Source organism: Tachyglossus aculeatus, chromosome 4 (assembly GCF_015852505.1).
Source record: "Tachyglossus aculeatus isolate mTacAcu1 chromosome 4, mTacAcu1.pri, whole genome shotgun sequence".
NCBI classification, from domain to species: domain Eukaryota; kingdom Metazoa; phylum Chordata; class Mammalia; order Monotremata; family Tachyglossidae; genus Tachyglossus; species Tachyglossus aculeatus.
Genome location: NC_052069.1, coordinates 8716289 through 8743630, shown reverse-complemented (window position 1 = coordinate 8743630; position 27342 = coordinate 8716289). Strand labels below are relative to the sequence as shown.

The 27342-nt window shown below is 43.7% G+C and overlaps 1 protein-coding gene across 2 annotated transcripts in view; it reads right to left on the bottom strand.

Moving 5' to 3' along the window:
• PPP2R2C (protein phosphatase 2 regulatory subunit Bgamma) overlaps positions 1-27342 on the bottom strand; it is a 381993-nt gene that overhangs the window by 332081 nt on the left and 22570 nt on the right. The gene's annotated exons all lie outside the window — the stretch shown is intronic.

Genomic DNA, 27342 nt, shown 5'->3' with positions numbered 1-27342 from the left:
GACTTTCTAAAACAATAAATGTCATTCCCTCTGGCATATCTTTGGCCTCTGCTTAATAATAATAATAATAATAGTAACAATGATGGTATTTGTTACCAAGCCAGGTTCTAAGCATCGGGGTAGATACAAGGTAATGAGGTTGTCCCTCATTAGAAAATGAGGGACATTTTAGAAAATTAGAAAAGCAGCATGGCTCAGTGAAAAGAGCCTGGGCTTTGGAGTCAGAGGTCATGGGTTCGAATCCCGGATGTGCCAATTGTTAGCTGTGTGACTTTGGGCAAGTCACTTCACTTCTCTGTGCCTCAGTGACCTCATCTGTAAAATGGGGATTAAGACTGTGAGCCCCCCGTGGGACAACCTGATCACCTTGTAACCTCCCCAGAGCTTAGAACAGTGCTTTGCACATAGTAAGTGCTTAATAAATGCTATTATTATGATTATTATCCCACATGGGGCTCACAGTCTTAATCCCCATTTTACAGATGAGGTAACTGAGACACAGAGAAATTAAGTGACTTGACCAATGTCACACAGCTGACAAGCAGCGGAGCGAGGATTCTAACCCATGACCTCTGACTCCGAAGCCTGTGCTTTTTCCACTAAGCCATACTGCTTCTCCCATCCTCCTGTCTCTTCCTGCTTCAGTCTATACTTCACTCTGCTGCCCAGACTATCTTTGTACAGAAACGCTCCGGACATGTCACTCCCCTCCTCAAAAGTCTACAGTGGTTGCCTGTCAACCTGTGAATCAAGCAAAAATTCCTCACCCTGGGCTTCAAGGCTGTCCATCCCCTCGCCCCCTCCTACCTCCCCTCCCTTCTCTCCTTCTCCAGCCCAGCCCGCACCCTCCACTTCTCTGCCACCAGTAACCTCCTCACTGGGCCTCGTTCTCGCCTATCCTGCCGTCGACCCCCGGCCGACGTCCTTCCCCTGGCCTGGAATGCCCTCTCTCCACACATCTGCCAAGCTAGCTCTCTTCCTCCTTTCAAAGCCCTACTGAGAACTCACCTCCTCCAGGAGGCCTTCCCAGACTGAGCCCCCTTTTTCCTCTCCTCCTCCCCATCACCCTCCCACCCTACCTCCTTCCCGTCCCCACAGCACTTGTATGTATTTGCACGTATTTATTAATTTGTTTATTTTACTTGTACGTATTTACTACTCTTTTTTTATTAATGATGTGCATTTAGCTATAATTCTATTTACTCTAATGGTTTTGACACTTGTCTACATGTTTTGTTTTGTTGTCTGTCTCCCCCTACTAGACTGTGAGCCCGTTGTTGGGTAGGGACTGTCTCTATATCAATCAATTGTATTTATTTATTTATTCAGCGCTTACTGTATGCAGAGCACTGTACTAAGCGCTTGGGAAGTACAAGTTGGCAACATATAGAGATGGTCCCTATCCAACAGTGGGCTCACAGTCTAGAAGGGGGAGACAGAGAACAAGACCAAACATATTAACAAAATAAAATAAATAGAATAGATATGTACAAGTAAAATAAATAAATAGAGTAATTAATATATACAAACATATATACATATATATAGGTGCTGTGGGGAAGGGAAGGAGGTAAGATGGAGGGATGGAGAGGGGGACGAGCAGGAGAGGAAGGAGGGGGCTCAGTCTGGGAAGGCCTCCTGGAAGAGGTGAGCTCTCAGTAGGGCCTTGGGTCTCTATATGTTGCCGACTTGTACTTCCCAAGCGCTTAGTACAGTGCTCTGCACACAGTAAGCACTCAATAAATATGACTGAATAAACATGATTGAATACCTATGGTTATCTCAGTGAAATCTGTGAACTCGGCTGGTAATCTTAAAACAATGACCCCTCAGTCAATTTAATTTTTTTGAGCATCTATTGTGTGCAGAGCACTGTACTATACCCTTGGGGGAGTGCAAAAAACTTGGTAGACAAGATCCTTGTTTTTCAGGAGCTTACAGTCTGTCCTACAACTCCTTCGTCTTGGCCCCATGAGTTGTATGTTTAGCTTTAACCCTCTTGCCTTTCTTTACTTGTAAAATCCATGAGGGCAGGGATTAAGTCTACTAACTACTGAATTCTCCCAAGTATTAAAAGCAGTTCTCTGCACCAAGTGCTTCGTTCATTCAACTATACTTATTGTTCTCTTACTCTATGCAAAGCACTGTACTAAGCACTTGGGAGAATACAGTATAACAAGAAACAAACACCTTCCCTGCCCACAACGAGCTTACAGTCTAGAGGACGAGTTTACAACTGTATTACAGAAATACAATTGATTGATTAAAGTTCTAAAATCCCACCTGCCACAGATAGAAAGTGTGACATGAAAGCTTATGATTAATATATATTCGGCCTCTGTATCAACCTTCTCCTCAAACCAAGTGGGTAATTAATAGTCTTCCATTTATTTTGTGATATATTGTCTCCACAAAAACAAATCAATAATGATAATAAAAATAACCGTGGCATTCTCTAACTGCTTACAAGGTACCGAGTGCTAAATTAAGTTCTGGAGTAAATAGGATACAATCAGGTCCGACACTGTCCCTATCTCACAAAGTGCTCCCAGGGTGGAAGCACAGGTATTGAATCCCCATTATGCAGATGAGGAAACTGAGGCACAGCGAAACTAAGCAAGTTGCCCAACCTCACACAGCAGTCAAGTGACAGAGAAAGGATTAGAAACCAGGTCCTCTGATTTCCAGCCCATGGCAGAGGAGCCTAGTGTGTTCAGCACGGAGCTGGGCTACAGGAAAACCGAGGTGGAAAGCAGCTGGACGTTGACGATGAAAAGCCCAGACCAAAAGCCTGGATTTCCGTTCCAGGTCGGCTGGAATAGAACCGTCTCCTGAGGAATCAGTTCTAATTCAATCGTATTTATTGAGAATTTACTATGTGCAGAGTACAATAGATCCATTGATGGTATTTATTGAGCCCTTAATAGTCCTCTAGATTGTAAGCTTGATTTGGGCAGAGTACATGTCTGTTATCATGGAGAAGCAGCATGGCATAGTGGATAGAGCATGGGCCTGGGAATCAGAAGGTCATGGGTTCTAATCCTGGCTCCTCCACTTGCCTTCTGTGTGACCTTGGGCAAGTCACTTCACTTCTCTGTGCCTCATTACCTCATCTGTAAAGTGGGGATTAAGACTGTGAGCCCCCATATGGGACATATGGGACAGGGACTGTGTCCAACCTTGTATCTACCCCAGCGCTTACTAGAATGCTCTGCACATAGTAAGCTCTTAACAAATACCATAATTATTATTATTATTATCAGTGTAGTGTACTCACCCAAGCATCTAGGACAGTGCTCTGCACACAGTAAGCGCTCAATCAATACAACTGACTTACTGACTGAGTTTTCACCCATTCCCTTCTGCATCACCCTGACTTGCTTCCTTTACTCACCCCCCTCCCAGCCCCACAGCAAATATGTACATATTTGTAATTTATTTATTCATATTAATGTAAGCTCACTTTGGGCAGGGAACGTGACTGTTTATTGTTGTAGTGTGCTCCCCCAAGAGTTTAGGACAGCACTCTGCCAACAGCAAGCACTCAATAAATACGATTGAGTCACTGACTGATTTTTCTTCCCCTCCCTTCTGCGTTGCCCTGACTTGCTCCCTTTAATATTCCCCCTCCATGCCAGCCCCACACCACTTATGTCTATATGACATTTAAGCATTGATATTAATACAGGTCTCTAGGCTGTAAGCTTGTTGTGGGGAGGGGCAGTGTCTGTTTATTGTTCTATCATGCTGTCCCACGTGCTTAGGCCTGTGCTCCGCACACAGTAAGTGCTCAATAAATACGACTGACTCACTTACTGGCTTACAATTTGGAGAGCAATAAAATCCGACAGGCAGTAGCCCACCTCACAACCACAGCAGATGGCCTCTGAGGTAAGAGATGTAACCCGACTGACAGGACTAGGCCTGAAAAAGGCGTGAATGCTCCTCATGAACCAGAATATGACCGAAGACCAGAGACAGAGAGGATTTCGGCTGGGTGTATGAAAGATTAAGGCAACACACATATGCCCACACATGACCAGAGCCTGATCTGATCTGATCTGACTCCTAGATCAGAAGGGATTAGGAGTCTGTCCCCTGAGGAATTAACCCTGCTCTTTCTAAATTCTGCAGGACTCCAGGGGTCGGGAAGACGACACCCAGATCTCACTGACCTAATATCGCCCAGCTGTCCTTTTATGGTAAAGAAGGCTATGGTTTTCCCCTCACGATTTGATCCAAGCAGGAGAGAAGGCTGCGGGGATATTTTCCGCTGAGAGAACTTTGGATAGATTTCTTTAACCGCGGGCCAGGGATAAATTTGGCTCGATCTGTTCTCAACGCCCATTTCTGAAGTGTCACTTTCTCCCTTGGAAGTGTGAAAAAGGGAGAAATGCCCAAAAGAGAACTGCAAAAAAGAATCCGTCTTTGAAAGTCCTATTAAAGATAAATAAATAAAACCCTATAGGGCTCTTTTGTGGGTTACGCATATGGCAAAATAGGCAAATCTCACCCAAGTGCATGATACCATTTGCATTACCCCTTTGCAAGTTTCACCTGGCTTCCCTCACAATACCTTAACAATAATAATAATAATAATAATAATAATAATAATAATAATAATAATAATAATAATGGTATTTGGTAAGCACTTTATAATGGCATTTATTAAGCACTTACTATGTGCAAAGCACTGTTCCAAGTGCTGGAGAGGTTACAAGGTGATCAGGTTGTCCCACAGGGGACTCACAGGCTTAATCCCCATTTTACAGATGAGGGAACTGAGGTACAGAGAAGTTAAGTGACTTGCCCAAAGTCACACAGCTGACAGGTGGAGGAGCCGCGATTTGAACTTGCATGTAAGCACTTCTTACATGCCAGGCACTGTACTAAGCACTGTGATGGTTACAAACAAATCAAGTTGGACATAGTCCCTGTCCCAGGTGAGGCTTACAGTCTCAATCCCCATTTTGCAGATGAGGTAACTGAGGCCCACAGAAGTGAAACGACTTGCCCAAGGTCACAAAGCAGAACCCATGGCCTTCCGATCCTCAGGCCCATGCTCAATTCGCTACACTATGCTGCTTCTCTTGACAACATTGCAGAAAGTCCGTTTTTCAGTACTTTGCTAACTGAAAAAAGACTGTTTTCCCAAAGCCAGTGAGAAGGAGAAAAGCAGTGATCTGGTGTGCAGGCATTGGAAGATATACTTGAATCTCTAGACTGTAAAGTCATCGGGGGTGGGGAATGTGTCTATCATTACATTGTACTCTCCCAAGTGCTTAGTACAGTGTTCTGAAAACAGTAAGCACTCTATGAATATGGCTGACTGAACAATAATAATAATTATTATGGTACTTGGTAAGTGTTTACTATGTTCCAGGCACTGTTCTAAGCACTAGGGGAGATACAGTGCTTTGCACATAGTAAGCGCTTAATAAATGCCATCATTATTATTATTATTATAAGTTAATTGGGTTGGACACAGTCCCTGTCTCATATAGTGCTAACACTCTTATCCCCATTTTATAGATGGGGTGACTGAGGCACAGAAAAGTGAGGTGACTTGCCCTAGGTCACACAGCAGACTTGTGGTTGAGCTGGGATTAATAATAATAATAATAATAATGGTATTTGTTAAGCACTTACTATGTGCCAGGCACTGTTGTAAGCGCTGGGGAGGATACAAGATCGGGTTGGACACAGTCTCTGTCCCAAAGAGGGCTTACAGTCTTAATCCCCATTTTCCAGATGAGGTAACTGAGGCCCAGAGAAGTGAAGTGACTTGCCCAAGTTCACAGAGCAGACAAGATTAGAACCCAGGATCTTCTGCCTTCCAAGCCTGGGCTCTATCCACTAAGTCACGCTGCTTCCCAGTTGCTTGATCAGTTGCTTGAGCATTTCTCACTAAGGTCCTTTTCCCCTACTCCCTCTCTGTCCTGTCTTGCCTTTGCACTTGGATTTATACCCTTTATTCTTCATGAAGAAGCCATGTGGCTTAGTGGAAAAAGCCTGGGCTTGAGAGCCAGAGGTCAGAGAAGCATCGTGGTGCAGTGGAAAGAGCTCGGGCTTTGGAGTCAGAGGTCATGGGTTCAAATCCCGGCTCCACCAATTGTCAGCTGTGTGACTTTGTGCAAGTCACTTCACTTCTCTGGGCCTCAGTTACTGCGTCTGTAAAATGGGGATTAAGACTGTGAGCCCCCCCATGGGACAACCTGATCACCTTGTAACCTCCCCAGCGCTTAGTACAGTGCTTTGCACATAGTAAGCGCTTAATAAATGTCATTATTATTATTATTATTATTATTAAATTATTCTCTGGGCCTCAGTTACCTCATCTGGAAAATGGGGATTAAGACTTTGAGCCCCACATGGGGCCACCTGATTATCTTGTATCTTATCTTAGAACAGTACTTGACATATAGTAAGCACTTAACAAATACAATTATTATTATTATTATTATTATTATTATTGTTGTTGTTGTTGTTATTCACCCCTCCCTCAGCCACACAGCACTTCTGTCTATATCCGTAAACCATTTATTTATATTGATGTCTGTCTCGTTTTCTAGACTAGAGCTCACTGTGGGAAAGGAACATGCCTTATACTCTAGCAAGTGCTTAGTACAGTGCTCTGCAGACAGTAAGCACTCAGTAAATACCACTGATTGATTGATTGATTTCTACCAACTCTGTACTGTACTGCCCTTTCCCAAGCCCTTAGTACAGTGCTCGCCCCCAACCCCCCGCCTTACCCCCTTCCCCTCCCCACAGCACCTGTATATATGTATATATGTTTGTACGTATTTATTACTCTATTTATTTATTTTATTTGTACATATTTATTCTATTTATTTTATTTTGTTAATATGATTTGTTTTGTTGTCTGTCTCCCCCTTCTAGGCTGCGAGCCCGCTGTTGGATAGGGACCATCTCTATATGTTGCCAACTTGTAATTCCCAAGCGCTTAGTCCAGTGCTCTGCGCACAGTAAGTGCTCAATAAATATGATTGAATGAATGAATGAATGAATGATAAGCTCTCAATAAATACCACTAATGTTGATCAACATCAGCATAATGGCATTTATTCACGCTTCCTCTGTTCCAAACACTTTGCTAAGCACTGGGGCAGAAACAAGATAGCAAGATCAGGATTAGTCCCCTTCCCCCACAAGCCCCCACAAGGCTCACAGTCTTCGAGGGAAGGAGATGAGGTATTTTATCCCTATTTTACAGGTGGGGAGACAGAGAGGAGTTGAGGGATTTGCCCAAAGTCACATAGCAGACAAGTGACTGGACTGTGAGTTGAAACCAGAACCTCCCAATTATAATAATGATGGTATTCGTTAAGCACTTACTATGTGCCAAGCACTGTTCTAAGCACTGGGGGAGATACAAAGTATCTCCCATGTGGGGCTCACAGTCTTAATCCCCATTTTACAGATGAGGTAATTGAGGCACAGAGAAGTGAAGTGACTTACCCAAAGTTACACAGCTGATAAGTGGTGGAGCTGGGTTTAGAACCCTCGACCTCTGATTCCCAAGCCCGGGCTCTTTCCACTAAGCCATGCTGCTACAGCATGCCCTAATGGACGGAAGAATCACCAAGATCCGCCCTTTCCTCTCCATCCAAACCGCTACCTTGCTGGTTCAATCTCTCATCCTATCCCGACTGGATGACTGCATCAGCCTCCTTTCTGATCTCCCATCCTCCTGTCTCTCCCCACTTCAGTCTATACTTCACTCTGCTGCCTGGATTATCTTGGTACAGAAACGCTCTGGGCATGTTCATTCATTCATTCATTCAATCGTATTTATTGAGCGCTTACTGTGGGCAAAGCACTGTACTAAGCACTTGGGAAGTACAAGTTGGCAACATATAGAGACGGGCCCTACCCAACAGTGGGCTCACAGTCTAGAAGGGGGAGACAGACAACAAAACAAAACATATTTACAAAATAAAATAAGTAGAATAGTAAATATGTACAAGTAAAATAGAGTAATAAATCTGTACCAACATCTATACAGGTGCTGTGGGGAGGGGAAGGAGGTAGGGCCGGGGGGATGGGGAGAGGAAGGGGGCGCTGAGGGAGGGTGGGAAGGCCTCCTGGAGGAGGTAAGCTCTCAGTAGGGCTTTGAAGGGAGGAAGAGAGTGGATGTGCGGAGGGAGGGCATTCCAGGACAGGCGAGAAATGGCGTGATTAGGAGTGAGGGGAAGCAGTACTGGGGCTCATTTCCCTCATCTGCAATATGGGGACTGAGACTGATAGCCCTATATAAGACAGGGACTCTGTCCAATTTGATTAGCTTGTATCTTCCACCATGCTTAGAAGAGTGCTTGACACATAGCAAGTGCTTAAAAGATGTCAACATTATTATTCAAAAGGAGGCCCCAGGATGTCAGTCCCCTCAAAAATCTCCAGTGGTTGCCTATCAACCTTCGAATCAAGCAAAAACTCCTCACTCTCGGCTTCGAGGCTCTCCAACCCCTTGCCCCCTCCTACCTCACATCCCTTCTCTCCTTCTCCAGCCCAGCCCACATACTCCACTTCTCACTGCTAACCTCCTCACTGGGCCTCATTCTCATCTGTCCCACAATCAACCCCTCGCCCATGTCCTACCTCTAGCCTGAAATGCCCTCCGTCCACACATCTGCCAAACCAGCTCTACATCCACCACCAAACCAGCTCTCTTCCTCCCTTCAAAGCCCTACTGAGAGCTCACCTCCTCCAGGAGGCCTTCCCAGACTGAGCCCCCACTTTTATCTCTCCTCCTCCTCCTCCCCTCCCCATCGCCCCCCCCGCCCTACACCTTTCCCCTCCCTACAGCACTTGTATATATTTGTACATATTTATTACTCTATTTATTTTATTTGTACATATTTACTACTCTATTCTATTTATTTTGATGGTATTGACACCTGTCTACTTGTTTTGTTGTCTGTCTCCCCCTTCTAGACCGTGAGCCCATTGTTGGGTAGGGACCATCTCTATATGTTACCGATTTGTACTTCCCGAGCACTTAGTCCAGTGCTCTGCACACAGTAAGCGCTCAATAAATACAATTGAATGAATGAATGAAAGAAATTAATCCTCTTTTGAAGTTGCATTCTCTTATACTCTTAATTGTCTTTGGACAACAGCAGATCTGGGATGCCATCCCTGACCTGGAGATCCAGTTGTCCACCCAGCAGACAAGCAGCCTGGCGTAGTGGACAGACCACAGGCCTCGTAGTCAGAAGGTCATGTGTTCCAATCAATCCAGTGCTCTTTTCACTAGACCACAGACAAGTGCTATTTCATAACATGCTGCAACATAATGGCCATTTCGACATTTGGTAACACTTCCTTGCCCTGGGTTTCCGGTGGGTAAAGTAAACTTCACTTCTAATCTTCTAGATTTTTTCTAGGCTGATGAATGTGTGCTTTACTTTGAACCATGAATAAAGGACAATATATTGTTGGACGCTGCTTTAAAATTTGAAGAGTGGCTTCTGAACGGCTTATCCGTGTTGCCACTAAAGTGATTCAGCTGGAGATAAGCATTTCCCCACCGCACCTGCATATTTTTATACAGATTTATTACTCTATTTATTATACTTGTACATATTTACTATTCTATTTATTTTATTTTGTTAATATGTTTTGTTGTCTGTCTCCCCCTTCTAGACTGTGAGCCCATTGTTGGGTAGGGACCGTCTCTATATGTTGCCAACTTGTACTTCCCAAGCGCTTAGTACAGTGCTCTGCACACAGTAAGTGCTCAATAAATACGATTGAATGAGTGAATTTGGAGACAGGTGGATTATTTCCACATTCATATAGGAGCACTGAAAGGCATATCTCCTCAGAAATCAGTAGGAATCACTGTAAGCTGGAGACAAATGGACATCAACAAGACAGACTTTGCTTCTACCATATGTTGTTTTAGAAATAAGCAATTGGGAATGGCTGCTATGGAAACAGAAAAGGCCGACATGAAAGAACTTCAGTCAGAAAGTCAATCGTATTTATTCAGCACTTACTGTGTGCAGAGCACTGTATTAAGTGCTTGGGAGACTGCAATAGAACTATAACAGATCAATCAATCAATCAATCAATTGTATTTATTGAGCGCTTACTATGTGCAGAGCACTGTACTAAGCGCTTGGGAAGTACAAATTGGCAACATATAGAGACAGTCCCTACCCAACAGTGGGCTCACAGTCTAAAAGATGCATTCCCTGCGCACAGTGAGTTTATAATCTAGAGGAAAGGAGCATACAAAAGCAAGCCTAATGGAAACAGCTTGCCTTCCAGCAGGGAATATATCTATTGTTATATTCTACTCTACCAAGCGCTTATTACAATGCTCTTCAAACTGTAGGCACTCAATAAATATGACTGACTGACGCAAATTAAGCTTCTTGTGGACAAGGATCATGTCGACTAAATCAGTTGTACTCGCAGTCAATTAATCAATTGTATTTATTGAGTCCACGGGCCTGGTTGGGAGTCAGAAGGTCCTGGGTTCTAATCCCGGCTCCACCACTTGTCTGCTGGGTGACCTTGGGCAAGTAACTTCACTTCTCTGTGCCTCAGTTCCCTCGTCTGTAAAATGGGGATTGAGCCTATGAGCCCCACGTGAGACAAGGGACCGTGTCCATCCTGATTTGCTTGCATCCAACCCAGTGCTCAGGACATTGCCTGACACATAGTAAGTGCTTAACAAATAACATAATAATAATAATGTGTGCCGAGCAATGTACTAAGCGCTTGGGAGAGTACAATATAACAGAGTTGGTATACATGTTACCTGCTCACAACAAGCTATAATTCTCTGCTACATTGTTACAGTGTTCTGATGATGATGATGGCATTTGTTAAGCACTACTAGGTGCAAAGCACTGTTCTAAGTGCTGGGGAGGATACAAGGTGTTCAGGTTGTCCCACGTGGGGCTCACAGTCTTAATCCCCATTTTACAGATGAGAGGCACAGAGAAGTTAAGTGACTTGCCCAAAGTCACATAGCTCAGTGAACCCATGCTCAGGGAATGTCATTGATTGAAGCCCTTGAAAATGAACCCTAGGACATTTTGGTCAAAGTATGTTTGGTTTTTTTATTAAGAAAATTTGCTAATTCCAGTCTCTCTGCAAAAATAACTCTGATTAGGCAGGCAGATTCCCCCCCACATTTGGCTGAAGGTCAAGTTTCAACATGGTCCCCACATAAGCAAAAACTAAGAGCTATGACTCTTTCCAGACAATGGAAGTCATGAATTAAAATAAAAGTAGAATTTGTCACTTCTGGCACCTGCTTCTCGGCCTTTCCTTGGAAGTGTTAATGAGCGATAAAAGACTAATAATACTGAAAATGGTTTTATGAGCAAATGAGAAGAAATCAGCATGCTACCATCCTTTCATGACCAGATGTTTTTTTTTTTTCCCAGCTTAAAGTTTTCAAAGGAATATTTGCCCTTTGTTAATTATGGAAAATGGTTCTTTCTCCTAATTGCCTTCTGAGGTTTTTCCCACATAAAGTGCATCTCCAAAAATGACCTCTCTGGTCCGGGCCAGAGGGTGGACAGACGGAGAAACTTTCTCTCTCAAGATTATCCCAACACATTTCCAGTCAGACACCGGTGGAATTCAAACTGGTTCCCAAAATCCCTTCCACGGATGCTAATTCATCATTAGGACAGCCGTGTTAGCTCTGGTCCCGTGCAAATTTGGAAACACCCTCCACGCTACCTAGTTATGCAACGCCCCTGAGTTCTGGCCTGGAAACCCCTCCCTCTTCATGTAATAATTATAACGATAAGGATGGCATCTGTTAAGTGCTTACTATTTGGTAAGCACTGTACTAAGCGCTGGGGTAGATACAAGCCAATAGCAATAATAAAACTAATTGTGGTATTTATTAAGCGCTTACTATGGGCCAGGCACTGCATTAAGCACTGAGGTAGATATAAGCAAATCAGGCTGAACAGAGTTCCTGTCCCACTTGGGGCTCGGAGTTTTAATCTCCATTTTGTAGATAAGATCCCTGAGGCACAGAGAAGTGAAATGGCTAGACCAAAGGCCACACAGCAGACAAGTGGCGGAGCCGAGATTAGAACCCAGATCCTTCTGACTCCCAAGCCTGTGCTCGACAATTATTCATTGCAGCTTCCAAGCCTTCCAAGAGGCCTTCCCTGACTAAGCTTTCCTTTCTTCTTCTCCCACTCCCTTCTGTGTCACCTTGACTTGCTCCATTTATTCTCCCCCCCACCCCAGCCCCACACCACTTAGGTCCATAGCTGTCATTTATTTATTCATATTAATGTCTGCCTCTTCCTCTAGACTGTAAGCTCACTGAGGGCAGGGAATGTGTCTGTTACATTGTACTTTCCCATCATCATCAATCGTATTTATTGAGTGCTTACTATGTGCAGAGCACTGTACTAAGCGCTTGGGAAGTACAAATTGGCAACATATAGAGACAGTCCCTACCCAACAGTGGGCTCACAGTCTAAAAGGGGGAGACAGAGAACAAAACCAAACATACTAACAAAATAAAATAAATAGAATAGATATGTACAAGTAAAATAAATAAATAAATAAATAAATAAATAGAGTAATAAATATGTACAAACATATATACATATATACAGGTGCTGTGGGGAAGGGAAGGAGGTAAGATGGGGGGGATGGAGAGGGGGACGAAGCACTTAGTACAGTGCTCTGCATATAGTGAGCACTCAGTAAATACAATCAACCGACTGACTCACTGCCTGCCTCCCCCTCTAGACTGTAAGCTCATTGTGGGCAGGGAATGTGTCCAGTATATTCTTTTATTGTAATAATAATAATAATAATGGCATTTATTAAGCACTTACTATAAGCAAAGCACTGTTCTAAGTGCTGGGAAGGTGGCAAGGTGATCAGGTTGTCCCATGGGGGGCTCACAGTCTTAATCCCCGTTTTACAGATGAGGTAACTGAGGTACAGAGAAGTGAAGTGACTTGCCCAATGTCACACAGGTGACAAGTGGCAGAGCTGAGATTTGAACCCATGACCTCTGACTCCAGAGCCCAGGCTCTTTCCACTGAGCCAGGCTGCTTCTTATACTCTCCTAAGTGCTTAGTACAGTGCCCTGCACACAGTAAGTAGTCAATAAATGATGATTGACTGACAGACTGATTGACTCCCCTGTCAAGATGGCACCTGAAGAGTTTCCAGCACTCTTCCAGTCTGGTCTACAAGAGGGAGAGGCCTACCCACTCCATTCCTCGCTTGGCCGGTGGCTAGCGAACAGCAGGCCATCCGCTACAAGTCAAAACTCCCCTGTCCTGGGCAGCAGCGGCATGGGAGAGAGTCGAGGGCGGACACTCATGTTTGCTGGTCGGAAAGAGGCAATGGTAAACCACTTCTGTATTTTTCCCAAGAAAACCCTGTGGATCCACTACCGGAACGATTGCAGGTGGAGGTGGGGCGTTTTGGGAGAGATGCGTCCACGGCGTCGCTTTAGGTGGGAGACGACTCCGCGGCCTAAGAGAAAACAAGACTTACTGGCTGACCCTCCAATCTTCTCTCCTCTCATCTGCACCTCATATCTGAGGGGGGTTCTGCACTCCTAACACTCATTTGAAAAATAAAAGTGATACAGAACAGTCAAACCTCAAACTCTCCCAACGGTCCCAATTTATATTTTAAGATTCGAAACAAGGGAGAAAAACAAAGTCATAGACCCCACCTTCAAGAAGCAGTATGGTCTAGTGGATAATAATAATGATAATAATGATGTCATTTGTTTGTACGTATTTGTTACTCTATTTATTTATTTATTTATTTTACTTGTACATATCTATTCTATTTATTTTATTTTGTTAGTGTGCTTGGTTTCGTTCTCCATCTCCCCCTTTTAGACTGTGAGCCCACTGTTGGGTAGGGACTGTCTCTATATGTTGCCAACTTGTACTTCCCAAGCGCTTAGTACAGTGCTCTGCACATAGTAAGCACTCAATAAATACGATTGATTGATTGATTGATTAAGTGCTTACTATGTGCAAAGCACTGTTCTAAGCGCTGGGGGGATACAAGATGATCAAGTTGTCCCACGTAGGGCTCACAGTCTTAATCCCCATTTTACAGATGAGGTTACTGAGGCTCAGAGAAGCTAAGTGACTTGCCCAAGGTCACACAGCAGACGTGTGGCAGAGCCAGGATTTGAACCCATGACCTCTGACTCCAAAGCCCGTGCTTTTTCCACTGAGCCACACTGCTTCTCTGTGGATAGACACCAGGATAGACACCAGGATTTGGGAGTCAGAAGGTCCTGAGTTCTAATCCCTTCTCTGCTACTTGTCTGTTGAATGACCTTGGACAAGTCATTTCACTTCTCTGGGCCTCAGTTATCTCATCCGGCAAATGGGGTTAATACTGTGAACAACATGAACTGTGCCCAACCTGACTGGCTTGCATTTACCCCCGTGCTTAGTACAGTGACTGGCACATAGCAATGGTTTCACAAATACCATCCAAAAAGATCAGAACTAGTTCTGACCTTTCTATTAGAATAACCACAGCAGTTCATTCATTCAGTCATATTTGTGAGTGCTTACTGTGTGCAAATTCATGCATTCATTCATTCAATTGTATTTATTGACCACTTACTGTGTGCAAAGCATGCACTAAGCACTTGGGAGAGTATAAAAGAATAACAGACACATTCCCTGCCCACAGCAAGCTCACATTCTAGAGGGGTAGACAGACATTAATATATATAAAGAAATAAATAGATAAACAAATAAATTACAGATATATATATATATATATATATATTTAATATATGCTGTGGGGATGAGAGGGAGGATGAATGAAGGATCAATTAAGAGCAGTGCAGAAGGGAATGGGAGAAGAGGAGAGGAGGGTTTAATCAAGAAAGGCTTCTTGGAGGAGAAGGGCCTTTAATAGGGCTTTGAAGTGGAGAGAGAGGCTTTGAAGTTCATTTCATTAATCATAGCGTAAGCAATCAATGGCACCTCATTGTTGAGTGTCTAACAGAAGCTGTGTCCCCCCCATCAATCATGGCATCTTTTGAAAAGACACCCAGTTAGGATGAGGTTATAAAAAAAGCAAAGGTTCATAGGTTGGGGGCTTTTATATAGTTGTTCTTTTTCCATCATTTTTTCAGAGAAGTCATGCTGAATCTAGTATATTCTATCTGAAATGTTTGATAGGTATCGCAAAAACTTTTCAGGCCTGAATTCTTGTCATGGCTATTCTGGGGGCTTGGTGTCGCTGGCTGCTTGCTTCTCCTTCAGCTTTTGCTTGGCAGGGAGATGATGTGCCATTCCCTTGGTGAAGTTTTCTGAAATCCATTTCATTCATTCATTCATGCATGCATTCATTCATTCATTCATTCATTCAATCATATTTATTGAGCATTTACTGTGTGCAGAGCACTGGACTAAGCACTTGGGAAACTACAATACAACAATAAACAGTGACATTCCCTGCATTTCTCTTCAGATGTAAATTTTTTATATGGTATTCATTAACAAACGAATAAATAAATACGAATGAATGAGTGAATGATCAGCCATCATGAACAACCCATGTCACTGTGGTTTCAAAATCACTGTTTCTACTTGGGTGTTCCACCTACCCCCCAAAACAGAACTCATCTTCCCACCCAAAAGTACTATGCTTACTATGTGCCAGACAGTAATACTAAGCACTAGGGTGGACATAAACAAAAATGAGGTTGGATACAATCCGTGTCCAACATGGGGCTCACGTCCTGCCTCTGGCCCGAAATGCCCTCCTTCTTCATATATGACAGACCATGACTTTCCCTACCTTCCAGCCTTATCGAAGGCCAATCTCCTCCAAGAGGCCTTCCCTGACTAAGCCACCTTTTCTCTTCTCCCACTCCCTTCTGCATCATCCTGATTTGCTCCCTTTATTCGCCCCCCAACCTCAGCCCCACAGGACTGATGTACATATTATTATTATTATATCCAAAATTTATTTATATTAATGTCTGTCTCCCCGTCTAGACTGTAAGCTCATTATGGGCAGGGAAGGTGTCTGCTAATTCTGTTGTATTGTACTCTCCCAAGTGCTTAATACAGTGCTCTGCACATTCCACATTCCACAGTCTTCTAGACTGTGAGCCCGTTGTCGGGGAGGGACCGTCTCTATATGTTGCCAACTTGTACTTCCCAAGCGCTTAGTACAGTGCTCTGCACATAATAAGTGCTCAATAAATGCGATTGAATGAATGTATGAATAATAAGCACTCAATAAATCTGATGGATTAACTGATTGGCCAGTTATGATTGATTGATTACTTGATTGATGCTAACTAACCAAGCAATCAGTGCAGTCCTTAGGATACAGTAGATTCTCCATAAATGCTACGGACTGATAGATGATAAAATCTCTCACGATTTAAAATACCTTCTTTCTAGTCTTCTTGGCATATGAAAAACAGTCAAATGACACTCAATGTGTTAAGCACTTACGATGTGCCAGGCACTGTACTAAGAACTGGGGTACGTACAAGTTAATCAGGATGGATACAATCCCCCGTCCCACATGGGCTCACAATCAAAGTAGAAAGGAGAACACGTGTTAAATCCCATTTTACAAATGAGGAAACTGAGGCACAGGGAAGTTAAATGACTTTCTCAAGGTCACACAGCAGGCAAGGGGTGGTAGCCAGATTATAATACATGTCCTAGATCACACTCCCAGACCTATTTCTACTAGCCCACACTTCTTCCCATTCTCCCTTAACAACCTTCCAGGTAATTTAAAGCATTATTACAGTACCACCTTACCCTTCTGTAATGATAATAATAACAATGATGGCATTTAGTAAGCACTTACAATGTGCAAAGCACTGTTCTAAGCACTGGGGAGGTTACAAGGTGATCAGGTTGTCCCACGGGGGGCTCACAGTCTTCATCCCCATTTTACAGATGAGGCAACTGAGGTACAGAGAAGTTAAGTGACTTGCCCAAAGTCACACAGCTGACAATTGGCAGAGCCGGGATCCATGCAGTCATTACTGTAAGAATTGAGTACTTGTTGGTACTATAAAGTGGAATAAAGTGAAAAGGGAAAAACTGTGTTCGCTACACTGAAGCAGGAATAGTACAATGTTCCTTCCTAATAGTGTGCTCTTCCAAGTGCTTAGTACAGTGCCCTGCACAGAGTAAACACTCAATAAATACCAATGATGGACTGATTGATTGAATACAGTATTACTCTGCCATTGAGTTGAAAACGATTCATGTTTGTTGAAAAATACCATGACGCTAATTTGAAAAAAAAAATCTCAGTCACCGTTATCAACCCCTCAAAAATAAGATCCTGATCATTCCCTCAGGCAGATCTTGACATTTAGGAAAGGTTGTTCATTTAGCTTATTCCACGCTTTCCAACTTAAAAGTGTGTTTTATTCTGAAGCACTGTCAGTTTGACGAGAAAGTCTGTTGATTAGTTTCAGATTGGGAGTGGGACATTTTAGTGCAAAGTAGTTTTTGAAGGGGAAAAATTTCAACAAATTATCTCACAGAATGACCAGCACTTCATTCGATCCAGAAAAAAAAAAATAAATCAGGCATTCAAAAATACTTGCTCTCTAAGCCAAATTGCCTTGGGGAAAAGGGAAATGATTAAGATGTTCTGCTCAACCTAGATCCTTGAAGATGAATTCTGCATATAGGAAATGTCCTCTGGTCTACTAAAGTAGACATACGTTTGGGAAAGAGAAAGGTTATGAGACACAATCCAATAGCATTAAAGGACACCACCATTAACAAATTATTATTATCATTATTATCATTGCATTTGTTAAACATTTACTTTAGCCCTACTGGGAGCTCACCTACTCCAGGAGGCCTTCCCAGACTGAGCCCCTTCCTTCCTCTCCCCCTCGTCCCCCTCTCCACCCCCCCATCTTACCTCCTTCCCTTCCCCACAGCACCTGTATATAGGTATATGTGTTTGTACATATTTATTACTCTATTTATTTATTTATTTATTTATTTTATTTGTACATATCTATTCTATTTATTTTATTTTGTTAGTATGTTTGGTTTTGTTCTCTGTCTCCCCCTTTTAGACTGTGAGCCCACTGTTGGGTAGGGACTGTCTCTATATGTTGCCAACTTGTACTTCCCAAGCGCTTAGTACAGGGCTCTGCACACAGTAAGCGCTCAATAAATACGATTGATGATGATGATGATGATGTATAAAGCACTGTTCTAAGCACTGGGGTGGATACAAATGAATGGAGTTAGACCCAATCCCTGTCTCACTTGGGGGTTCATGTTATTAGTAGGCGGGAGAACAGGTATTTAATCCCTTTTTACAGTTGAGGAAACAGGCACGGGTGTCAGTGACTTGACCAAGGTCACGCAGCAAGCAACTTGCAGAGCCAGAATTAGAACTCAGGCCCTCTGACTCTTAGGCCCATGTTGTTTCATGCTGCTTCTCTACACATAGAGTGAATCCCTTTCCAGAGGTGAGTATGGTTCCACAGTCTCTGCTCCCAAGTTGAACCAGAGACAGATTCAGCGTGGCTTAGTGGAAAGAGCGTGGGCTTGGGAGTCAGAGGTCATGGGTTTGAATCCCAGCTCTGCCACTTGTCATCTGTGTGACCTTGGGCAAGCCACTTAACTTCTCTGTGCCTCAGTTCTCTCATCTGTCAAATGGGGCTGAAGACTGTGAGCCCCACGTGGGACAATCTGATCACCTTGTATCCCCCCCAGTGCTTAGAACAGTGCTTTGTACATTGTAAGCGCTTAATAAATACCATCATTATTATTCACTCATTCATTCCTATTTATTAAGTGCTTACTGGGTGCAGAGCACTGTACTAAATCATCATCATCATCATGGCATTTATTAAGCACTATGTGCAAAACACTGTTCTAAGCACTGGGGGAGGTTACAAGGTGATCAAGGTGCCCCACGTGGGGCTCACAGTCTTCATCCCCATTTTACAGATGAGGTCACTGAGGCCCAGAGAAGTGAAGTGACTTACCCAAAGGCACACAGCTGACAAGTGGTGGAGCCGGGATTTGAACCCATGACCTCTGACTCCAAAGCCCGTGCTCTTTCCACTGAGCCACACTGCTTCTTCTAAAATTGAAAGTGCTTACTATGTGTCAAACGCTGTTCTAAGCACTGGGGTAGATACAAAGTAATCAGGTTGTCCCACGTGGGGCTCACAGTCTTAATCTCCATTTTACAGACGAGGCAACTGAGGCACAGAGAAGTTAAGTGACTTGCCCAAGGTCACACAGTTGCTAAGTGGCTGAGCCGGGATTAGAACCCACGACCTCTGACTCCCAAGCCCGTGCTCTTTCCACTAAGCCACACTTCTTCTGTACTGAACACTTGGGAAAGTACAATACAACAATAAAGAGTGACATTCCCTGTCCACAAAGATCTCACAGTCTAGAGGTGGGGAGACAGACATCAATACAAATAAATAAAATTACAGATATAAACATAAGTGCTGAGGGGCTGGGAGGGAGGGAAAGAGCAACAGATACAATTACTTGCATTTTTAAACACAGACAGGCTTCCTAGTCACTTCCTGCCTCAGTTTCTTCAAGACCTCTAAGGCAGTCAATCAAGCAACCCAGGAGAGAATGCATCCATTTTCTTGTCTATGCTTTTTACTGGTTCTACCCTACCCCCGGCTACAGTATGAATTTGCAAAATTGAATTTGGAATACATTAAATCCTAACGTGCATCGTAAATTCCTCGACGAAATACAAAAGTATGACGACTTGACGGAAGACTCGGTTTAGGTTTTGCCTATTAACCTTGAAGCTTTCTGGGTTATGGATTCATTGGACATTTTTTAAGGAGGTGGGGTTCGAATACTGATAGGCTTAAGGGCAAAGCCTGCTTACAAAGGCAAAATGTAATCAGTTACTGGAAACCCAAGAACCTGGTTATCCCCAAAAGCAATCTCGCATGACACTTTCAGGGGGAAGAAAGGGAAAATGAAATGACCACTATCACAATCATCTCCTCTCTGTCTTTTCTGACCTGGATCTATCACCTACCCCTCCTCCTTTGTTTTTACCCCTCACCCCCAAGTCCCCACGGCCATTTTTTACGGGCATTTTTTAAGCGTTTACTATGTGCCAGGGACTGTACTATACAGCTTTATTTTGAACTACTTGTTACTGTTATCACCACGTCCCTTCATCTGGAGAAATCCTTCAAGAGACTGTAAGCTCAGTGTGGGCAGGGAATGTGTCCATTTATTGTTCTATTGTACTCTCCCAAGCGCTTAGTACAGTAAGCACTCATAAATATGATTGAATGAACAAATGTCCAGCTAAACGGCCTCTTGATTTCTTTGACACCTCCACTGTATAGGAGGTGGGAACTACGTAGTCACAAGCTTAGCGATGAGAGGGCAGAGCTGAAGAAAAGGGGCATTTTGTGATACTGGTCATTCATTCACTCAATCGTATTTATTGAGCGCTTACTGAGTGCAGAGCACTGTACTAAGCGCTGGTCCTGCAATCCTTGGAGTTCTCCCCAGCTCGCTGTCACCTCTCTGTCCCGCAAACCCCTCCAGAGACCCTCTGTGCATCCTATAACAATATTAATAATAATAATTACAGAATTTGTTAAGCACTTACTAGTAGCCAGACACTGTACTAAGTGGTGGGGTAGATACAAGCTAATCAGGTCAGACACAGTCCCGATCCCACAAGGGGCTCACACTCTTAATCCCCATTTTATAGATGAGGGAACTGAGGCACAGAGAAGTGAAGTGTCTTGCCCAAGATCACACAGTAGATGTGGCAGAGACGAGATTAGACCCCACATCCTCTGATTTCCAGGCTCATGCTCTTTCCATTAGGTGATGCTGCTTCTCTAGACTGTAAGCTCGTTAAGGGTAGGGAATGCCACTGTTTATTGTTGTGCTGTGCTTTCTCAAGCGCTTAGTACAGTGCTTTCCACACAGGAAGCGCTCAATGAATATGACTGAATGAATGAATTGAATGAATGAATTGAATGAATGAACTAGGCCATGCTGCTTCTCATAATAATAATAATAATAATAATAATAATAATAATAATAATGGCACTTGTTAAGCGCTTACTATGTGCAAAGCACTGTTCTAAGTGCTGGGGGGGGATACATCCCGACTCTGCCAACTCTCAGCTGTGTGACTTTGGACAAGTCACTTCACTTCTCTGGGCCTCAGTTCCCTCATCTGTAAAATGGGGATGAAGACTGTGAGCCCCCAGTGGGACAGCCTGATCTCCTTGTAACATCCCCAGTGCCTAGAACAGTGCTTTGCACATAGTAAGTGCTTAACAAATACCATCATTATTACATTATTTCAAGGTGATCAGGTTGCCCCACATGGGGCTCACAGTCTTAATCCCCATTTTACAGATGAGGTAACTGAGGCTCAGAGAAATTAAGTGACTTACCCAAAGTCACACAGCTGACAAGTGGCGGAGGCAGGATTAGATCCCTTGACCTCTGACTCCCAAGTCTGTGCTCTTTCCACAGAGCAATGCTGCTTCTCATGGAGGGGTGGGAGCTGGAGTTACAGAGGGGAACGCCCAGAGCTGAGGTGACAGTAATGACAGTCATGACATCCAAATCGCTACCTTGCTGGTTCAATCTCTCATCTTATCCCGGCCGAATGACTGCATCAGCCTCCTCTCTGATCTCCCATCCTCTCCTCCTGTCTCTCCCCACTTCAGTCTATCCTTCACGCTGCTGCCTGGATCATCCTCCCCCTTCTAGACTGTGAGCCCACTGTTGGGTAGGGACTGTCTCTATATGTTGCCAGCTTGTACTTCCCAAGAGCTTAGTACAGTGCTCTGCACACAGTAAGCGCTCAATAAATAAGATTGATTGATTGATTGATTGATCTTTGTGCAGAAATGCTCTGGGCATGTTACTCCCCTCCTCAAAAATCTCCAATGGCTGCCTATCAACCTATGCAACAGCTTCAAGGCTGTCCATCCCCTCGCCCCCTCCTACCTCACCTCCCTTCTGTCCTTCTCCAGCCCAGCCGGCACCCTCCGCTCCTCTGCCGCCGCTAACCTCCTCATTGTACTTCGTTCTCGCCTGTCCCGCTATCGACCCCCAGCCCATGTCCTCCTCCTGGCCTGGAATGCCCTCCCTCCACACATCCGCCAAGCTAGCTCTCTTCCTCCCTTCAAAGCCCTACTGAAAGCTCACCCCCTCCATGAGGCCTTCCCAGACTGAACCCCCTTTTTCCTCCCCTCCTCCCCATCCCCCCTGCCCTACCTCCTTCCCCTTCCCTGTACACCTGTACATGTTTGTACAGATTTATTACTCTATTTTACTTGTACATATTTACTATTCTATTTATTTTGTTAATGATGTGTATTTACCTTTAATTCTATTTGTTCTGATGACTTGACACCTGTCCATATATTTTGTTTTGTTGTCTGTCTCCCCCTTCTAGACTGTGAGCCTGTTGTTGGGTAGGGACCGTCTCTATATGTTGTCAACTTGTACTTCCCAAGCGTTTAGTACAGTGCTCTGCACACAGTAAGTGCTCAATAAATCTGATTGAATGAATGAATGAATGACAGCCCCCAAGGAGCTGGGACGCAACATTTTATGGATCACGAGGACCACCCCCATCGCCCCCCAAGGAGCTGGGATTTGGTGTCGTGAGGTTTGTTGGAGTTTTTACAACAAACAAACATCAGTAGCCTGAAATTTCTTCCCCCAAGGTGTAATGACAAGCAACAAACGGAGAGAAAAATTGTGTGTGAGTGGCAGATGTTCCAATCAATCAGATCCTGTCTAGAGGAACCAATCAAGGGAATCGGTTCATTAACGGGCCAGAAATCAATTCCTTCAACTGGGAGGAGGGTGGTAATAATCATAATGGTATTTCTTAAGCTCTTACTATGTGCCAAGCACTGTACTAAGCACTGGAGTGGATACAAGCAAATCAAGTTGACAGTCCCTGTCCCACATGGAGCTCCTAGTCTCAATCCCTATAGTAACAATAATATTAACTGTGGTACTTCTTAAACACTTACTGTGTGCCAGGCACTGTACTAAGCACTGGGGTAGATATAAGCAAATAGGGTTGGAAACAGTCCCTGTCCTGCATGGGGCTCCCAATCTTAATCCGCATTTTACAGTTGAGGTAACTGAGGTACAGAAAAGTGACTTTCCCAGAGACACACAGCAGACAAGTGGTGGAGGCAGGATTAGAACCCATGACCTTCTGATGTCCAGGCCCATGCTCTATCCACTACACCATGATGTTAGATACGGGCCCCCATGTATGACTGTAATTCAACAAAAATATTTTAGTCAGGTCACTTCTGCAGCTTGTACCTATGAGAAGCAATCAATGATATTTCTTGAGTATTTACTCCGTGTAGAGTGCTGTACTAAGCATTCAGGAGACTACAACAGAGTTGGTGGACATGATCCCTGCCCTGAAGGAGATAATAATCCAGCAGAGGATCATTAAATCCTTGAGATGATGACCCAGGAAGACAGACATGCTGATGACCACATCTTGTGACCTTGAGTGAGTTATTTCACTTCTCTGTGCCTCAGTTACCTCATCTGTTAAAATGTGGATCAACACTGTGAATCCCCTGTGGGACAAGGATACTGCCCAACCTGATTAGCTTGTATCTACCCCATCTCTTAATATAGTACCTGGCACATACTAAGCATCTAACAGACCATAAAAAAGATATGTAGATTATTGAGAAATGCTTTGTGCTATCAAGTTCAAAATCAGCACACAATTGAACAAGAATCAGAGAAACCCTTAATCCAACCAAATTCTTTCACTGGGAGTATGTAGGTTATTGCTGTCACCAAATGCCGTGTTATCAGGTACAATTTTATCCAATGACGCATGGATGGTTGGACAAAATAGTAGAAAGAGGAACACGTAGTAGTAAGAAGAAGCCAACATATTCTTTGGGAGATAGAGGGGCAGAGTTTGGCAATATTGAGCACCAGGAGTCCTACCAAATTCATACCAGATTCATGGTAGACAGAGTTATAATAATAATAATACTAACATTTGTTAAGGGATTGCAAAAGCCAGTTACCGTACTAAGTGCTGAGGTAGATACAAGATAATCTGGTGAGAAACAGTCCTTGTCCAACATGGGGAGAGAGAACAGGTAGTGAATCCCCATTTTACAGATGAGGAAACTGAAGTCCAGAGTAGTTAAGTGACTTACCCAAGGTCACTCAGCAGGCGAAGGGTAGTGTCAGGATTAGAACCCGGATCCCCCGACTCTAAGGTCCACAGTCTTTCCACTAGGCCCCGCTGCTTCCATGCTGACACCTTCACCGGTGGTAGTGACGGAGAGTGTACAGGACAGAAAGCCAACCTTACCCTTGGCAGAATTAGGCCTAATAAAATTTAAGCTCGGCCTTAGTCGATTGCTTTCCCATTGTTTAAAAGATTCCTTAGTCATTCAGTTAGTCTATCGTATTTATTGAAGGCTCACTGTGTGTGGAGCACAGAATTAAGGGCTTGGGAGAGTCCAATGTAACAATATAATAGGCACATTCCCTGCCCAAAATGGGCTTCAGTAGAGGAACACCATATTGGAAATGGTGGACTTAATAATAATAATAATAATGGCATTTGTTAAGCACTTACTATGTGCAGAGCACTGTTCTAAGCATTGGGGGGATACAAGGTGATCAAGTTGTCCCATGTGGGGCTCACAGTCTTAATCCCCATTTTACAGATGAGGTAACTGAGGCTCAGAGAAGTTAAGTGACTTGCCCAAGGTCACACAGCAGACATGTGGTGGAGTTGGGATTCGAACCCATGACCTCTGACTTCAAAGCCCGTGCTCTCTCCACTGAGCCATGCTGCTTCTCTAAAAGACTTCCAAAAGACATGTGAATATGGATTTCTTTGCCTCCCTATATTACCATTGCTCTGCATCTCTGCAACAGATGAAGCTGGACAGAACAGACTTACTGGTTTGCCCAGTCAGGCAATCTTTTATTAATAATAATAATAATAATAATAATATTTGTTAAGCGCTTACTATGTGTCAAACACTGTTCTAAGCGCTGGGGTAGATACAGGGTAATCAGGTTGTCCCACATGGGGCTCACAGTTTTAACCTCCATTTTACAGATGAGGTAACTGAGGCACAGAGAAGTTAAGTGACTTGCCCAAGGTCACACAGCCAATAAGTGGTGGAGCCGGGATTAGAACTCATGAGTTCTGACTCCCAAGCCTGTGCTCTTTCCACTGAGCCATGCTGCTTTTCTAATAGTCTTCGTGGGAAGCAGCATGAGTAGCTAGAGCCTGGGCCTGGGAGTTGAAGGTAGTAAGTTGCCAACTTGTACTTCCCAAGTGCTTAGTACAGTGCTCTGCACACAGTAAGCGTTCAATAAATACGATTGATTGATAGTAATTCTAATCCTGGCTCTGCCACTTTTCTGCTGTGTGACCGTGAGCAAGTCACTTAACTTCTCTGTGCCTCACCTCATCTGTAAAAAAGGGATTGAGACTGTGAGCCCTACGTGAGATAGGGACTGTGTCCAATCCGATTTGCTGGTATCCACCCCAGCGCTTAGTACAGTGCCTGGAATAGAGTAAGTGCTTAACAAATACCACAATTATCATTATTATTATTGTTATTCCAAAAAGCACATGAAGGCACCCTATTTTATCATCTGTTAAACTCTCCTTTGGGTTGGAAATTTACCATCCAACACCCCTAAATTTCACCTCTAAAAACCCACTGAACATCCCTTGTCATGAATCCATTCACATCTTTGTTGTGCTTTCTAGCAGATTCAACCTTCCCCCTTAATAAACCAATACAGACCCCTTAATCAATCGATTGATCGTATTTATTGAGCTTGGGAGTACAGTACAACAAAATAGAAGACACGGTCCCTCCCCACAGAAAAGTTACAGTCTAGAGGGGGAGACATTCATTCATTCATTCATTCAATCATATTTATTGAGTGCTTACTGTGTGCAGAGCACTGTACTAAGCACTTGGGAAGTACAAGTTGGCAACACATAGAGACGATCCCTACCCAACAGTGGACTCATTCATTCATTCATTCATTCAATCATATTTATTGAGCGCTCACTGTGTGCAGAGCACTGTACTAAGCGCTTGGGAAGTACAAGTTGACTAACAGTCTAGAAGGACTGACAGACATTAATATAAATGAATAATTGACAGATATGGACATAAGTGCTGTGGGTCGGAGGGAGGGGGGAATAAAGGGAGCAAATCCATGTGCAAAGGCGACAGGGAAGGGAGTAGGAGAAGAGGAAGCTTCTGGTCTTTGGAATTCACTTCTCTATTCAATCTGCCTGTCCTGCTGTGCTAATGGATTCTAGATCCTTCTGATTCTGTGAAAAAGCTTTTCCTTTATTAATCAGGATGGTAATAATAATGGTACTTAAGCGCTTACTATGTGCCAAGTACTGTTCTAAGCACTGGGGAAGATACAAGATAATCAGGTTGTCCAACGTGGGGCTCACAGTCTTAATCCCCATTTTACACAGGAGGGAACTGAGGCCCAGAGAAGTTAAGTGGCTTGCAGATCTGGGATTAGAACCCACGTCCTCTTACTCCAAAGCCCGTGCCTTTGTCACGAGGTCATGCTGCCTCTCTTTCCTTTCATTTATTCTGGAATCTATCAACAGTTGTGGTATTTGCTAAGCACTCACTATGTGCCAGGCACTGTACTAAGTGCTTACCTTATCTATAAAATGGGGATTAAGACTGTGAGCCCCATGTGGGACAACCTGATCATCTTGTGTCTATTCCAGAGTTTAGAACAATGCTTGGCACATAGTAAGCACTTAACAAATACCACCATCATCATCATCATTAATTATTATTATTATTACAAGCAAATCGGGTTGGATACAGTCCACCTGAGCTACTATCTCCAAGCTTCTCCGTGAATATGCTTATCCTGGTTTCATGGAATTTCACTAACAACCATTCAGAACCCATCCTCTCCAAAGCCTTTGGGGTCCTGTAAGACTTTAACTCCCCCTCTAGACTGCAAGCTTGCTGTGGGCAGTCAGTAAATCAAATTTCTTAAGAGATTACCATGTGCATGCTACTATACTAAGCACTTGGGAGAGTCCAACACAACAATATAACAGACACGTTCCCCACCCACTGTGAGTTTACAGTCTAGAGGAGGAGACACACATTAATAGAAATGAATAAAATTACAGATATGGACATAAGTGTTGTGGGGCTGGGAGGCAATGGGTCTATGATATTGCTATATTGTCCTCTCCCAAGTACTTAGTACAGTGCTCTGCACATATTAAGTGCTCAAT